The following is a 12,500-nucleotide window of genomic DNA, read 5'->3' on the forward strand; positions in this document are numbered from 1 at the left end:
CCCACGCCTCACCTTGCCTTGCTTCAGGTGAAATCAATTTATCATCAGTCACAATGCCCCCTAACTAAATTAAAGGTGAATATTAGATAACCACTGGACAAGTATTTTAGAGCCCAGGGTTATTAAAGTTCTGTTGCTCATGATTTGGGAACAGTAACAGGTAGACAGATAGGCAGATGGATGGATAGATGGACTGATAGATGGATGGGTAGATAGGATGATTGATGGATAGATAAATATGTTGATAGATTGATGGATAGATGGGGCTAATAGATAGATAGATATATAGGATGATAGATAAAGAGATAGCCTGATAGATGGATGGATTAATAGATTAGTTGATGGATGGATATGAATAGACTGGTAAAAAGTATGCACTTATAGGATTGACTGATTGACTGACAGACTGAGTGGCCGGTTAGATAATTAATTGGTTGATTGACAAGTTGGAAGGTTGATTGCTTGATGGTTTAAGAGAGAGAGAGAGAGAGAGAGAGAGAGAGAGAGAGAGAGAGAGAGAGAGAGAGAGAGAGAGAGAGAGAGAGAGAGAGAGCTTGGTTAACATGCTGATTAATTGATAGACAAGTAGAATGATTGGTTGCTTGATTGGTTAAGAGAGAGAGATTGATTAACTGACTGACTGACGAAGTGAGTGACTGATCAACTGACTGAATGATATACTGACAAGCAGGAAGATATGTTGTTTGATTGACTGACCGATAATTTTGCCCACCACGAGTATAATACGAAGGTTTAACGGGACAATATTGATTTTGTGTCTAATCTGTTACCTCATGAAACATCACAATATCACTAAATGGCAATAGGAAAAATTTCGATGTTATTGTCAGCCCTTTTAGCGACCATAAAATACTAACCGTTATTCAGGCGGGACTTTTGGGAATAATTATCACAATTAGCATCATTTGGAACTCGTTAGATCTTTGCTTGTCGTGTCTTTTCCTTAAGCTTGATAAAATGTTGAGGTGCACGTTTTATACAGTTGAATACTCTTTATAGGACGTACTTAACCCTTTCACTGCTATCTGACACATCTTTCCTAAATCCTTAACCACTCTGAGACATTTATTCTACTTCTACAGTCTTTTCCAAAGATTATACTGGCTAGAAACTGCAAAATCTTTTCTTCTTATTATTTTTTTTCTTGTGCTTATAAAGGTTTCATGCCCTGCTTTTTATGTTGTGAATTGCTGTATATCGCAATGAAAGGGTTAACTTACAACAAACGCGCTGTCCAACCAAAAAATATTAAACTTTTCTTTTTATTTTTTTCCAGGGCAGCTGACTTGGTGCACCATCAACTCGTCACTTAGGTGAGGACAAAATTCACTTTTTTTTAGCAACTTTACTGGTATGTTTGCTAATGTTACATATAGTAAGCATGCTAGGATAAAAGACATTGTTTACACGCGTTTTACTGAACTTTAAAGTAACCATTATTTATTTATTTTTTTTTATTCTTTGGGTTTTTCGAAAATAAAGTCCTGCCATCAGATCTTTTTTTTTTTTTTGTTTGCTTCTGAAGGCGATTTGGGAACGGATTATAGTAGTAAAGAAATTACACCAGTGCATGAAATCATGACTATGTTTTCTGTCTGTATAACCTCAAAAACATCGTTGAAAGCAATGTAGAAACCGAATAGTTCAGATATTTGAGTGCCTCTAGTTTTATCTTGGCTCGGTAAAATCGTGCAGGCTTGGTCAGGTGAAGTAACAAGTGCCGTACTATGATCATGAGTCAGAAGCGTAAGGAAACACACAAAATTTAGGCCATTATTTTGAAACGCTTTGTTTTCTCACAGGTATTGTTTCAAAAGCCACAAAATGGTTAGTTTGACTCTCATGGATGATTTTCTCAAACTGATCATGCAGACTTTTCAAGACATTTATCCTCCGTGGTCTGACTTTTAAATTCGGCAGTCTTTTGGGAACTGGCACTTAAGTGGCCCTTGTTTTTTTTTTTTTTGTTTTTTTGCTCATAATTTTGTTGCCATTGGCCAGTGACCCTCTTGTATAAAAAAAGAAAAAAATCTTTGTTAAGCTATCCCCAGAATCATGAAAACACCTTTGAAACTCCAAATAGCTTCCACAAGAGCCTGTTAAAGATAGGTATGACGCCGGAAGTATTGAGATTCCGGGCCTAACTGAGGTACTGTTTACTCATATTGCCCATGTAGTTCTTTATTCACCCAGACTTCCCATAGGAAGCGTTCATACAACTGTGTGGAGTTTTGATCATTTTTCTTATATTAGTTTGGGCTCAGCTATTATCCTTTTGTAAAATGTCATTTTTTTTAACTTGGTGTAAATTTTTTGTATCACGTATATTTTTGTTAATAAACTACTAGTACTACTACTACTACTACTACTACTACTACTACTACTACTACTACTACTACTACTACTACTACTACTACTACTACTACTACTACTACTACTTCTACTACCACCACACCACTACCGCCACTATCACTCCTACAAGCCCAGAATAAGAGTACGTGGCCCTATCACAGCCGGGTACTGTGCTGTGAACCTCCAGTCAGCCCCGCGAGACCTGGAGGCAACGCGCTCACTCGCCCACAAAGCCGCAGCCATCCTCCCACAAATCCTCTGCTGACTCCACACAACAGCCGCGCTTTTGTACCAAGCCGAAGTCGATGTCGGTGCCTCGTGAAGGGTAGTAACTCAGGCCAGACTACCAGCGGGACGACCACCAGTCTGGGTTTACCACGCGTCCTTGTCCTCTCAAAGTAGAAAGCGGCCACCAGTCATTACACAGCTCCCCCTTGTCAAGCTGAGACGGTCCTCCCTCAGGTGTTCGACTCCCGACAGGTGGACGTACAGTTAAGGAAACAAGGGTGCGTGTTCTGAAACGCTTTGCTCTCTTTCACCATGACTGTTTTCCAAAGCCACAGAGATGATTGGTCTGGTTCTCAAGAGTATTTATCCTGTTAATAATGTGGAAATATTGTTAATCTGCCAGTAGAACCGTAAAAAACACTCTTATGAACTCGTGCAAGTTTACCAAGACCATAGAGATGATTAGCCTGCTTCTCAAGAGTGTTTGTCCTGTTAATAATGTATAAATCGTGTTAATCTGTCACTGGAACCGTAATAACATCCTTAAAATCCTTAAAATTAACTTGAACTTTTGAATGTAATAGAAGTGCGGGCAGAAGTGTTTCAAAATATGGTCCAATGAAATGCTCTGTGCTAGCAGGAATCACTCCCAGGTGGTGGAGAGCCGCGGGCTGAGTATCTGGTGCCACTTTGCGAGTACCAGGTCAGTGAGGCTGCTAGGAAACTGTAGAGACGCGTGTCAAGTCATGTGTCAAGTTCGGTGGAGGACAACAAGACTAAGAAAAAAAGTAACACCCTATATTACTGGTTTTAAGAATTTGTTGTGTAAAGTCTGGTGGAAGACAACGACTAAGAAAAAGAAAAAGAACATATTTCTGCTTCTAAAAAGTAATAAAAGAAAAAATCTTAGCCTAAAAAAAATAGTTAATACAAAGGATACAAACTAAAAAAAGAACAGTCAATAGAAAAGATCCTGAACGAGTTGACAAGTATGCAGCAGTTGGCGGTGTCTTGATGTTATTGTCTTCATGAAGCTGAAGTCATAATGTGAATGTGGAATTACAGAATTAATCACCACCACTGCTTCATTTGCTGTCCGTTGTGCTGATGGAACACTGGTATTTTCTGTCTGCATTCCTAGGAAGTGCATCGTAAAACAGAGCAACTGTTGTCAGGTAACGCTAACGGGAAGCAGCAGGATTATGATTTATAAGTGATATTACTGAGAGAGAGAGAGAGAGAGAGAGAGAGAGAGAGAGAGAGAGAGAGAGAGAGAGAGAGAGAGAGAGAGAGAGAGAGAGAGAGAGAGAGAGAGAGAGAGAGAGAGAGAGAGAGAGAGAGAGAGAGAAGGATGAAAGGAGGAATGATACAATGATGAAAGACTACTGATGAGAGAAATGAGAAATGATGAAGAATGAAAAAGAAACTCATGATTTTTTCGCTGTGAACTTTCAGATAGATAGCTCATTATTTTGTTTGTCGATTTCCACCCCTAGTATAGAGGAATGATACAATGAAGGAACACTATTGATGAGAGAAATGAGAAATGAGGAAGAATGAAAAAGAAAGAAAACTCTTTTTTTTCGCTGTTTATTTCCAACTGTGAACTCTCAGATAGATAGCTAATTATTTTGTTTGTCAATTTCCACCCCAGTATTTTTCACAGTCCATTCCCAATTAAAAACTTTCATATGCTTTAACTTTTAATTTCATACATTCATTATAACTCAGTCCTTTACGCTTGCATTCAATTGTATTCATTTCTACAATCCCTAACATTAATATTTCTGTTCGGGAACGATCCTACACACACACACACACACACACTCTCTCTCTCTCTCTCTCTCTCTCTCTCTCTCTCTCTCTCTCTCTCTCTCTCTCTCTCTCTCTCTCTCTCTCTCTCTCTCTCTCAGCTTGGGAAAACAGGTGTGTGGAAGGCCGGGAGGCGATGGAGGGATGGGAGAAGAGATGTGAAGAGGCAGTACTGAGGATTTGGCGGAGAGAGAAGGGATGAAGAGGTGTGTGGATAGATGGTGGTTAGGTGGTGTGTGTGTGTGTGTGTGTGTGTGTGTGTGAGGGATGGAGGGGAAGAATGAGGCAGGTGTAAAGAAAAATGAGAAAAATAAGGGATGTAATGATTGTAATAAGGAGTGAGGTGGCTGCCAGATATGAGAGAGAGAGAGAGAGAGAGAGAGAGAGAGAGAGAGAGAGAGAGAGAGAGAGAGAGAGAGAGAGAGAGGAGTAGGAGCAGACACGAAAAGAAAATGTAATAATAAGCTGAGCGAGCGAGTGAGTGAGTGGGAGGAAGAAAAGAAGCAATACAATGGAGGCTAAGAGGAGGAGGAAGAGGAGGAGAAGGAGGAGGAAGAGGAGAGGATGAAGAGATCGTAGCGGTGGCAAAGGAAAATGAGAAAACGAGGCAAGATGAAATGAGATTGGAATTGACGTCGTGGGTCAGACAAGGCGCGCCTCCTACGTGTTTCTCCAGGACGGACCCGGAAGCACACACGCAGCGCTGTCATGTTTGGTCTCGGCACTGTTTCGCTTTGTCTTCATTCCCTTATTCTGAAATCCTTGTTGGTTTCATCAGGTGTTTTCAAAGGCCATGGAAGTGACTATTTTCGTTTTCGTACTTGTCTTTTTCGTTAATGATACAGAATTGTTGTTAAACTATTACTGTCGTGAAAACATCTTTGAAAATCTGAATTACTTCCATTCAAGCTTCCTAACGTTTTTCGTAACGCGTTCTCATTGGTCTTTTTTTTCCATTCATAGTGTAGAATATTCTTGTAAACTGATTTCAGTAATTATATATAAAAAAAATCTTTGCAAACTCCTAATACTTCCTCTAAAGTTTACTAAAAGTCTCCATACAGATTCTCATAGGTGTTAATTTCTTTTACCGATATAAAATTCATGTTAAATTATCAGTAGAATCACGGAAACATCTTTGAAATCGCAAATAACCATCGCTAGAGCCTCTCAAAAGTTTCGCATCGAGTTTTTGTAGGTTCTATCTCAATTGCTCGTGTGGATTCTTGTAAGACGAACTGTAGAATCAATAAAATAAAATTGAAAACGTGAATCATTTTAATAACATTTCATTAATGCATGTTAAAAGTCTTAAATTGGGTTTTCTTGGATCGTTTCCCCAATGATAATTCGAATTCTCGTTAATTGTTTCAAGACTCTTCTCCAAATCTGATAATCCTTTAGGCCCTTTTCTTTAGGAACTGGCACCTCATTGGGCGTTTTTGTAGCCCGAGATCAGTGTCCCTATTACATGAATAAATAAAAAAGGAACAGTCTTTAGAATCTTGCTAGCTCCTGCCGTTTTACATCAAGTTCCTATGCTTTTGTTTTTATATATATTTATCATTGATACTGTAGGATTCTTGTCGAACATACGAGAATCATGAAAACACCCTTGAAAACCCCAGAAGTTTTATCAGTACTTGTCAAAAGCAATCGAGATAGGACGCTGAAACGGTTAAGAATACGGTCTGGAATTCTCTCTTTTATTTGCATCAATGGAAGTAAAGAAAAACAACAACCGACTATTTTACTATTTTTAGTCAACTATTTTGTTTTCTTCTAATACCGAGCTAGTGTTCTTATCGCAGAAAATAATAAAGAAAACACGCACTTTGCTTCGAAGGCATTTCTCCTTTTCTTCCATGGGTTTATTCTCAGGTAGAGAAATAAAAGCAACACACAAGGCAGTATTTTTTTATGTTCTCTACACAGAAGCTGCTAATTTTGTGTTCCGAGAAGAAAGAAAAGTCATATTGTGTGTGACGTTTTCTTCCTTTCAATCGTACGCCGTCCTTCATTCTTTGCGTCCCTCAATAGAAGCGGCTCAATATCTCACCCACAAAGGAACACAAAGAAAGATACAAAACAGCAGACGTGGTGACTTTTGAGGCTTTGTGTGGTTAGCTACCTTGCCTAATCTGTATTGAAAAGATATGGGATAGTAAAGACGAAGGCTCCTCCCCGCCCACCCTCTTATGTACATTTTTTTTTTTTTTACTTATTTACCTGTTTACTATTGAGAGATACTGGCCGAGGGCAACAAAAGCAGTGAAAAAAAAGTCAACTGAAGGTGCCTCTAAATAAAAAAAATATATATATATAAAATTAAGAAATGAAGTCCTTGAAAAAGCAACAGGAAACGAAGAATCAGGCGGAGAATTACACAGTGTACCAGTAAAAGGGGACGAAAGAGAGGGAATGCTGGTTAACTCTTAGAAAGGTGAACAGAAGAGAGATGAGAGAAAGTAGAGAGCCTTGCGGGTGCCTATCTATGAGTATAATACATTACTGTGTAGGCTTTTATAGTGAGACGTTTGTGTGTGTGTGTGTGTGTGTGTTTGGTGATGAGGGGTTGCATGAAGTGACATTACAAATTAGTCTGGCGCACTCTGCCTAATCTATCAGCGTGTGCAGGTGGCAAGCCGAACGGATATTACGTGGCCGTTTTTCATTACCTTGGTCGAGTGTTTTGCAGGCATCAGGTGCTGGAATACCGGTGAGAGAGAGAGAGAGAGAGAGAGAGAGAGAGAGAGAGAGAGAGAGAGAGAGAGAGAGAGAGAGAGAGAGAGAGAGAGAGAGAGAGAGAGAATAAACAGACAGCTAGAAAGAAGGGCAGACTGGCAGGCAAGCACGCAGATAAACAGACAGGCAAAATAACTAACTAAATAAATAAATAAATAAATGAAATAAAAATCCACAAGCAAATACAGCTAAATAGATAGACACGGACACACAAACACGAATAAACAAACAGACAGACAATCAAAGCAATAAAAAGATACAAAAAGATACAAAAGGCACCCAAGCAGAGACACAAAGCCATACAAACACAGAGACAGAAAGAAGAAAGGCTGACAGAAACAAAAGCAGCGAAACAGACAGACGAACAGACACGCAGACATGCAGACAAGGTTCGTCTCAGGAGAGGGACACAACTTTTACAACACTCTCTCTCTCTCTCTCTCTCTCTCTCTCTCTCTCTCTCTCTCTCTCTCTCTCTCTCTCTCTCTCTCTCTCTCTCTCTCTCTCTCTCTCTCTCTCTCTCTCTCTTGGTTCCATGCACTGCACTTTTCTTTAATCTATTATTCATTGATCCTAATTCCCAAACACTTCGTCTTCCAGTTTCAACATTTTTAGGAAGTTTCATTAAATATTATTGGAGTTTTTAAAGGGGGTATTCATGATTCAAGAGATGATTTGCCAACGATTCTGTATAATTAATGAGAAGAATACTTATAAGAACGAGAAGTAATGCAAGAGTTAACCAGTATTTTCAATCATTCATCCCTTTCTCTGGTAAACTCTGGAACTCCCTGCCTGCTTCTGTATTTTCTCCTTCCTATGACTTGAATTCTTTCAGGTTCAAGACACTTGCCTTCCATCATCTGACTTTTTTTTTTCGAGTCTTTTGGGAACTGACACTTAAGTGGGCTTTTTTTTTTTTTTATCAGTTTTGTTACCCTTGCCCAGTGACCCTTGCGCAGTAAAAAAAAAAAAAAGACTCTGGACTTGAAAAAAAACTTCATAAAAGTATAGAGAATTTAATAGTATGAGTCGCATGTGCGATCGTTATTCTCACGACTGATGGACTTATTCCTCAAACTCTTGATGCGAAACTGAAAGTGAAAGCTATACACTGATTCGCCTTGTGCGTGCCAAAGTGGCGTGGCAGCGAAGATGAATCACGTTCCGGTTATTGGTGATGTGTAAGGTGTGGCAGGAATGCAGGACGGCCAGTGCAGGTGTGTGTGTGGCGGAGCAGGAAAGCAAAGCAGCCAGTGATGTCCACGTCACTGATCTTTTATGGGCGGAGAGACAGCCTTGTTGCTCGATCGCCACCATTACTCCTTTCACTGCTATTTGACATTTTTCCTTAATTGCTAACCACTCTGAGACACAATTACTTATTCTACACCCACTTCCAAATTTTAAACTGGCTAGAAATTGCAAAATCTTTTCTCTTCAATCCCGTTTTTTTTTCTTGTAGATGCTTATAATTTTATGAATTACATCTGGTGTTATTAAATATTGTATATTGCAGTGAGGGTTTAAATAGTATCAACCACAGACTTGGTTTACCTAGAAAACTTCGTGTCTGAATCTGTTATTTAAGTTATTACCTGATTTTATTGAAGAAAGATGATACTCTACCCATCAGTTCAATGTCGAGCACTGTGTAGCTTTGCACCTGGACATCACTGAACTTGGTGTCGTGTGCAGCAGTCTTAAGCATAATATTCTTTCATCAGAACTATTTTCAGAGGCCACAGAGATGATTAGTTGAGTTATTACGGATCTATTTTTTTTTTCCTTTGATTGTATATAACATTTGTTAATCCTTTTTCTGCTGTGTTTGTTTCTTGTTTACATTGAGTTCACTCTAATAAGTCATTTGGATTGACATCAATAAAAGGAAAAATAAATAACAATTCGGTCTTTGTCAGGCTATACATCACGTATTCTACAGACTGTAGTACGAAATTTTTTTTTTTATTATATATGGGAAAAAACAATTAGCAGTGAAAAGGTTAAACTAAACTATCACTGGAATCATGAAGGCCACCCCTTGAACATTCTCATACCTTCCCCTAGAGCCCTTTTAAATTAATATCTTTCTCTAGACTAAACTATTACTAAAATCATGAAAACGCACTTGAAAACTCCAATAACTTCCACTAGTCTGTTAAAAGTAATCCAGATCCTATATCGCAACATATAGAAATACGAGCCGTGGTGCTGTGACATATTGCGGTGAAAGAGTTGATTCCCCGAGGCCTGTGTTTGTGTGTGTATGTATGTATGTATGTATGTATGTATATATGTATGTATGTATGTACTCAGCCAGGTCATGCACGTGAATAAGCCTGAGATTTCAAAATTGACTTCTTTTCTTGTCTCTTCTCTGTACGTGCAGTGGAGACTGGCGCATGGGCAAAAAATACCAAGCTGGCCTTTTTTCCTGGTCAGAATGAATAGGCTTGGTTTACATTGACTTAAGTAGAAGTGAGGCTGCGGCGACACACGCAGACTTCATGACGGTGGCTTGTTAGAGTAATTCGCGCTGTGAGGAAAGTCATCATAAGATTCCGCAAAAACTGTTGTTGTTGTTGTTGTTAGTGTATGTTTGTGTGTATGTGTGTGTGTGTGTGTGTGTGGTTCTTTTGTTAACGTGTACACGAGAGCGGTGTCAAAGGGTGCTGGGCAGAGTTTTCAGTATATTTTTCTCTTATCTCTTTGCTTTTTGTTTGATGTACGTGGAACAAAAAAAAAAAAGTCCTTTTATAAGAAACTCCCTTTTTGCAAGATTTATTTCAAGAACAGTTTTTATTTCTGTTTTATATTTTATCTCATTTTTAAGTTCTTAGTGACGAAAAATAGATTCACCACCGTATCTAACTTGTGAGAGAGAGTTGTGTGAGTCTTCAGTACATGCCTCGTTACCTTGCCTTTGTTTTGCATAACGTGACAAACTCGATCTTTTAAGTTCCACAGTACCAAAAGATATTCACTCCCATAATTGCAGCTTACTGTCAGATAACCTTTGCTGTTCGTAAGTCCTCGTCTCATCAAAGCTGCATGTAGAAAGAAACTCAATATATATTCGAGTTCTTTAAAAATTGAGTGGAGCTCTTGGAGTGTGTTACTCTTAACCCTTACTTTTCAAAATTTTCTCATTTCCCACCTTTTCATTCACATTGTCGTCTTATTCTGCACCTTCATCCGTAGTTCCTTAATGTCAGAAAAGATTGAGTCGCGTACTTGAAATGTGCTACTCATAACCTTTACTCTTATAATACCATTTATTCTGTATCTTCATTCTCCACAAGACCATCACAACTTCCCATCTATAATGCCATTTATTCTGCACCTTCATTCTTCACAAGACTCCTACAGTTTCTTTGAGTCTTCAATTATAGTACAGCCTTGGATCTCAACATTCTTTAAGTCTTCTTAGTAATGACACAATGGAACAGGATAAAATAAGTCACTGCTTTACTATCAACAAGATATCTGTTCTCTTACTTTCATCGCACCTACAAGACTACCTTATTTCATCTCTTCTCTTCCCTTCCCTTCCCTTCCCTTCCCTTCCTTTACCCTTCTCTTCTCTTTTCTTTTCTCTTTTCTTCTCATATCAGCTTTCATCATTCACAAGACATCTGCTCTCACACCATCAGCAACACCATCTCGTCGCATACCAGCCTTCGCCACCCGCAATTTGTCTTTCCCCATCTCGCGCCGCTAAGAGAATCGCGTTGCCGTCTACGTAATGTGAATTTCCTAATGAGAGTTTCTTAATGAGGAGCTTTGTCCCTAACGAGTCACGGTGTCACGTAGACCTGACCTTTCCCTGCGCCTGCGTCTGTGTCTGCGTCGCTTCCCACTGTTCTCATTATTATTCAACCTTTCCGCTTTTCTTCAATCTTTCACGCTTCCCTTGCCGAGACGAAATTCGTGGAAACATTTTTTTTAACGTTTTTTTTTTTTTTCTGACCTCAAATGACTTGCCTTGTATAAGCATAAATAACATCTTTTGTGGAAATAGTTACGTAAGACTGCTTTTTCTTTATCATTCTTACATCATGTTCTTTTCTAACGTTATGTCTTTCTTTCTCCAAGCTTCTGAATATTCGCCTTATGTAAACGTAACTATAACAGCCTTAGTAAAAATGACTGTTTTCTTGTGCAGTCTTACTTTTCCATTTTCTAACATTATGTGTTTCTTATACAGTGGTAGATGAATGGAATAGACTCAGCAATCAGGTTAATAGTGCTGAGTCAATAAGGAGTTTTGAAAGATTAGACAAATTTATGGATGAGAATGATAGGTGGGAATATAAAGGTAATTTGCATACTGGGACTGCCACGTGATCTGATGACTTCTTGCAGCTTTCCTTATTTTCTTATGTTCTGTTTTTCCCCACTAGCTTCAGATTATTCACTTGATATTAAAAACCTTACTGGGAATAATGCTGTAAGACTATTTTCCTTTGCAACTATTAGACCTCCAATTCTAAAAATGTCTTTAATTCAGATTTCAGACTAATCACCAATGGCACACGAAACAATAACAGCCTTGGTGCCACAGCGTTATTGGCTCGATGTTTAAAACCGGTACAGTTTGATTAATCTTTATCTGTAGTAGAGATTTTATTCAGTATTAATCTGTATTCCACATGTTCTATTTTATGTATTTATTTTTTTCTCATCGGCGGTAACAGGTTAATTAGTTCTGCCCTGAATTACTTCAAAGATTTAATGCATTTGTCTTCCTTATTGAGAGCGAGAGAGTTTTGCCATCTGGAATACGCAGTGCGGTGACTATTCTTGTATTGAATTACACTGATGATTTGATCCATTATTCCTCCTGCTTCTGCTTCATTTTTCAGTGTCAGTAATAGCGCAGGGATTACTGTGGCGTGAATTGTTGTCAGTGTTTCTTTCTTTAGTGAGTCTTATGTTTTATTCTTGTTTTTGCTTTTATTACTCTGTCAGTCAGTGAATTAATTAGTGTTTCTATATTTTTTGTTGTCAATCATTATTTGTGTATTTTTCTATTTATTTGTTTATCTGTCTGTCTGTGTGTCTGTCTGTCTGTCTATCTATACTTCTATTTATCTATATCTGTCTATCCATCTATTTATTCATTAACTCATTCATTATGTTATCTATTTGTGTTTATTTACTTATTAATTCATCATTATTTTATTTATTTATTTATCTATTTATTATTATTTTGTGGTGTAAGTGTTGATATGCTTTCCTGTATTTCCTCACCGCGACACGCCAGCATGACAGCAAACATCCTTTACCCGCGCCAAGACTTACTCCTGTCTGTAGAAGGTTCTCGGAAAAAAATAAAT

At 38.4% G+C, this 12,500-nt stretch overlaps 1 protein-coding gene across 4 annotated transcripts in view; it reads left to right on the forward strand.

The window, feature by feature from the left end:
* LOC135113337 (cell adhesion molecule DSCAML1-like) overlaps nt 1-12,500 on the forward strand; it is a 310,112-nt gene that overhangs the window by 148,553 nt on the left and 149,059 nt on the right. For all 4 annotated transcript variants that reach the window (XM_064028581.1, XM_064028578.1, XM_064028577.1 and 1 more), the window contains one exon: nt 1,298-1,334. The gene's annotated coding sequence lies outside the window, so the exon portion shown is untranslated. The remainder of the gene's footprint in view (nt 1-1,297; nt 1,335-12,500) is intronic.

Source organism: Scylla paramamosain, chromosome 25, assembly GCF_035594125.1.
Source record: "Scylla paramamosain isolate STU-SP2022 chromosome 25, ASM3559412v1, whole genome shotgun sequence".
NCBI classification, from domain to species: Eukaryota; Metazoa; Arthropoda; class Malacostraca; order Decapoda; family Portunidae; genus Scylla; species Scylla paramamosain.